Below are 5,422 nucleotides of genomic sequence, written 5' to 3' on the forward strand. Positions count from 1 at the left end.
TGAAGGTGTTCCGCCGCTGCTGGTAATAGGTTGCATCACTTGCATAACATGGTTTGAAGCTCCTGTGTAACTTACAATGAAAGGGCGTTCGAAAGATTTTGAAATTCCGGTAAAGTGTTGGATCCTTAGGGCTCAGGTCTTTTTATGGATGTTTTGGTATTGTACTTTTTATTACGGGAACGATTTGGAGGCAAATGTTCAAATTCGACTCAACGCCGTTGACAGCTTTTTGAAATGAGAGTGCGTGCTGAAGCTAAGAATAGTACCCAAATAGGCTATATTAGAATTGACGCGGATGCGTTTCCTACTGAAGTATTCATGGCTTGACTACATAACGTCTCATATTTCTCAATGGAACTGGCTAGCTGGACATTTGTGCAGTGTGGAGGTGCTTTCCAGTGGACAAGAAAGCAGCGAGTTGGTCCGCTTTCAGTTCCTTACTAAGATTCGGCGAAATCGGTACAGAGGCTGCATTGCCGGAGTCTTTATAAGCGATAAGCTTGCTTGAACCTGTGACGTGAATTCAGCACAAGTAGTAAATAAGCGATCTCTGAGTCTGATTACTTTTGTGGGAAACCAACGCTGGAACACGCAAAGGTGGAAAGCAAGCTCTAAGTGATAATTTGAAGCCACTGATTAAAACCATTGGTGGGAAGTCAGATTGTATGTCATGAGTTCAAAATAACAGATGGGTGTCGTAATATCAAAGTAAAAAATCAGTGATACAATGCTACAGAAATGCATGAACACGTTGGCTGTTTAAAGGTAGTGTGCCACCTTCCAATGATTTCCCATGTTATTTTTTCCTAGGATAAGAAGCTTCTGTTTTTACCTAATATCGCAAAAAAAATCAAAAATGGGCCTAAAATAGTGCTTTTTTCGCCTAAAAGTTTATCGGTTTTTCGATATGTATAACAACTGTAGTGGGCTGACCTGCAAACAGGCGTCGGCAACAATCGCGAATGCGGCGCACATGTGACAATAAGCAAAGGTCATTATAGAGTTACGACGTACGGGAATGAGTTATCAGCTGTCTAATCGTAGACAACACAATGTCGAATTTAACCCTCGCCGGCCGAGGGGGGGGGGGCGGGTGCCGCCCCCCCATAGAGTTTTTTCGCGATAGCTCCAAACACGCTGCCGATAGAGAGCTGAAACTTGGCATACCTGACCTTTGATCCAAGCCGCATCTTTTGACACCAACCGCATTTTTGGGTCAGGTCAGGTCACTGACCTATGACGTCATAAGTGAACCTCTGCACGGTCTCCAGATGTCGCAACTTCGCAACGCCCTCACTGCCAGAGGAGATGTCACAGGGAAATGAAACTTGCAGGATCTAATATCCATTATGAGTCTCACAACTTGTATATCTCGGATTTTTCCTAAAGGTCATATGAGGTCAGGTCATTTTCGTGACCTCACCATTATAAGTCAATGGGGAAAAATGAAAACTGCTATTCTGGCGCCGGGAACGATCTCCAACTATTTCAAGCACACAGAATCGTGATTTTATGCACTCCTTGCAAGGTTAGATGCGTCACTTTTGCAATGTTGACCTTGCGTGACGTCATCTATGACGTCATCAAGGTCACATTAGTTTTTCGTCAATAACTCCTGATCAAATTGAGCTAGCGAGTCGGGAAAGCCACCAATGGACTCAGGAAGACCTACCGAATCGAATGATATGCGAAATGACCTCTTTCGACCAACTTCGTGACCTGGGGGTGCTGACCTGACCTTGTCCTGAGGTCAACACCCCAAGTTGACCTGACCCAGACAAAAAGTATATCATTCGACGCGCCTGAGCGAGGCGAACACGATGCTGCCAAAATCGCGGCTCTGCGGCCGTTTTTTGCGAAGTTATTCACCAAAAACTGAACCGTACCTTGGGGCACTTGACCTGACCTCAGAGGTCACCGGTTGACCTAGGACCTTAAAATCGGGTACCAATCTCTGCGTCTCGTAACGGCGCACACGCTCGTTTTTTCCGCGACGCGCTAGCTCCACCAGGGGCGAAACGGCGAGGGGGGTCGTACCCCCCCCCCCCTCGGCCGGCGCGTATGTAGAAAACCAATAGGTCCGGCGAGGGTTAAACTGTAAGCCTGTATTGGTATTGTTTCTTTAATTTGGCTGTCGAACATTGATTTATGGTTTGAAATATTATTTTATGTAAAATAACTGATATGAAACAGCCGTCTCTAAAGTTATGACCCCATCTCACCACATGAAAGTGGCAGAAATAACAGTGATCAGCTGACGCATTTTTCTTGGCCGAAGTCAGAGCGCGCGGCCCGACGCACCACCACCGCACCACAAAGTATGAGCAGAAGCCGCGCCCAAAGCCAGGGCCCCGGTAACGTGAGGTAGCCGAGTCGGGGCAGCGAGCGCTGACCCAAGCCGGGGCCGCGGCTTTGGGCGCGGTCTACCGCATCCCCGCGGGCAGCCCCGGGCTATCACATGACACCGGGAGGACGCGCGGCCCCGGCTTGGGTCAGCGCACGCTGCCCCGACTCGGCTACCTCACGTTACCGGGGCCCTGGCTTTGGGTGCGGTCTACCGCACCACCTATCAGGCGTGTTCGAAGCCGCAGGAGATGATGATGAACGGGTTTATCGAAACTTGGTTGGATGAGCCTACCGGTAATAGCGATTTCAGTGTGTGCATTTATTGTTCATAGTGGTACGAAATGTGGTTGGGGTACGACCGACAATCCGTCGGGGCGAATTTCGCACTGGGGTACTCAAAATTTGAAGAATTTAAGACGTTTCCATGAGTTTTGAAGGTATGGATAAGTTCTAAAAATCCGGTTCTCCTTATCTGGGCCATTAACTACATACGGTCCTGGAAAGCTGGCACACTACTTTTAAGGTGACAAATAAACAACAAGGTCCATTTATTGGCGGAAAATCATAAGTGAACGGCATGTGATGATGGCGAGTCTCCGCTCTGGAGGTCAAGGGTCCGGAAGCTGAAGATGGAGTTGAAGGTCAACAGGTAGTTCAGCAGCTTCAGCTGAAACAAAATCGGAGGAACTGGTAAAGAAATATCCATTGCTTAACAACGTTGATTTGTTCCCTTTTTGTTGCACACATTGAGAACTAAGGTATATACAAAATTTATAGGTTTGCATGGTTTATACTGGAAACACGGGAATAGTGTGTTTTAAGTGTTGTGAGAGTAAGAAACTATCTGATAGGCCTGAAATAAAGCTAAATGATCCAACTAAAATGCGGAACACATTAGCCAGTGACTAATACTTACGGTGAACAAATACGGCAGCAAATGTCATTTGGCAGTACAACGTCACAATGCTCAAGCGATTAATTTTGGCATTAATGGCATCAATTGATGGCATTGATGGCATTAATGGCATGCTGATTTATGATCGTGGCCGTTGTGATCAATGACTCGATACTAATGATCTCCATGAGACCCAATGGATAAAGCTGCCGTCTTTTAACTCGGTGGCAGCGAGTTCGAAGCTAGAGAGAAACGCGTTTTTTTTTTACGCACGCATCGTGATGTCACGCAAAACAGCATAGGTATACAGTATCCATCATACAATCCACTGAGGTAAACTTTCTTCAAAAGAACAGCAAGAGCACTGACGAGATTAATTAGACAATCAAACAAAACACGTGCCAACTGCATTTGCCCAAGTTTATTATTTGCATCTATATGTGTCCTCAGCAAAAACTAAAATGAAAGATAATTACATAGATATATTTGGCTGATTTATTGCTCATATGATAATTTTTTCATTAACTCACCAAGCTGAGCGCACGTTCCGTTAATTTCGCCGAACCCTTTCGGACAGGGTGGCAGAAATATAGACACAATCCTTTGCTCGCGGGCGGTGACGTCATCAGGCTCTTCTAGGGCGTGGACGGCAGTTGTGATCAACACCAGCATCGTCACCTTCATCACCAGCTTCAGAGAAATTGGTGCAGGGTTCATCACAAGTTTCAGGAGTGAAGGCGTGAATCTGCGGACAAAAGTTGAGAAATGAAATATGTCACGTTATTGACTTTTTTGATTATATATGTGGCTGTTGAGCTGGGACAGATTCATTTCGTAAAAGCCTGTTCAAATAACAGCTTAGAGTCTTTATTGTGAGTTTTCGGAAGCGTTACAGCTTCCTTCGTCAGCCTTGGATAGAATTCCTAAAAAAGAAAAACAGATAAACACAGATTAAAAAGATAGACAGAGGATGTGTTCATCTGTCATTTCAAGAATTATATCCAAGGCTGACGATGGAAGCTGTCTAAAAAAGCAAAAAGTCAAAATTTGTTAAAAGACTGTTCAAACAACAGCTTTAAGTTTTTATTGGGAGCTTTCGGAAGCGTTGCAGCTTCCTTCGTCAGTCTTGGAAAGAATTCTTGAAAAAGAAAAACAGATAAACACAGATTAAAAAGATAGACAGAGGAACTGTTTATCTGTCTTTTTAAGAATTATGTCCAAGGCAGACGAAGGAAGCTGTAACGCTTCTGAAAGCTGCCAATAAAAACTTAAAGCTAGTGTTTGAACAATCTTTTACCAAATATTGACTTTGTGCGATTTTAGACTGCTTCAGAGGCCTCTTGCACCAAACTACCTAGCTAGGTAAAATCGAAAAACCAGTTTCAGAATAAGCTAATCTAACGGCGGTAAATTTGTTTGCAACAGCCAATACGTAATCTTACAGGTGCTTGGTAAATTTTACACGCAAATTGTCACATTTGAGTCTTAGATTGGGTATACGATGCAAAGTAATCCAAGCATTGGTGCAAGAGGATTTTGGTGCAAGAGGCCTCTGGTCTCCGAAAAAAGAGCACAACTATGGGGAATAATGTGAAGCCAACCTCCACATGCTTTGCAACAAAAATAGTTATACTCACCAAAGGCAGAAGGTTCCTGTCCTTCAGAAAACCAGCAGTCATCAAACGCAGCAGCCACCAACACACCAGTCACCAATAGCCCCACTAACCATGACCAAATGGCACGCCACCACCTACCACGTCCCTGTTACATTATGCACGTTGCAGACTGCACAGTTGCAGCAAAGTGCAACGTGCATACCATTGCATACTTCCCTCTCGACAACGCATCAATGCGTTGTTGGGTGATAGCACAGTTACCGATTAGGTTAGCATGTGAAATGCCTTGTCTCTGAATACGAGAGTCATTATTATTATTTTTTGTTAGAGCGTGAGGAAATAAGTTTTATCTTCCATTCAAATGCTCATGAGTTATTACCTCATCAACAAGTGCGGAAAATAATATTCGCGCTATGTCTATAAGATCCACACTTTTCCCTATTGAATAATGTATAGACAAATAGATATATAATATTTAGAGAGTGTAGAAGAAAACATACAGCACATAGGTTACAACCATGTGTGTTCATACTGTTTTGTCTCAAGATATTCGGGTGTTGAAAAA

At 44.2% G+C, this 5,422-nt stretch overlaps 1 long non-coding RNA gene across 1 annotated transcript; it reads right to left on the reverse strand.

Moving 5' to 3' along the window:
* Nucleotides 1-2,893: 2,893 nt before the first annotated feature.
* LOC122377181 lies at nt 2,894-5,128 on the reverse strand. Its single transcript, XR_006255812.1, has 3 exons — nt 4,879-5,128; nt 3,772-3,986; nt 2,894-3,013 (listed from the first exon to the last, which is right to left on the reverse strand). It is a non-coding gene; the product is annotated as an uncharacterized LOC122377181 (long non-coding RNA).
* Between the last annotated feature and the right edge of the window lie 294 nt (nt 5,129-5,422).

The sequence above is a fragment of the Amphibalanus amphitrite genome, unplaced genomic scaffold, assembly GCF_019059575.1.
Source record: "Amphibalanus amphitrite isolate SeventyFive unplaced genomic scaffold, NRLGWU_Aamphi_draft 002603F_arrow, whole genome shotgun sequence".
NCBI classification, from domain to species: domain Eukaryota; kingdom Metazoa; phylum Arthropoda; class Thecostraca; order Balanomorpha; family Balanidae; genus Amphibalanus; species Amphibalanus amphitrite.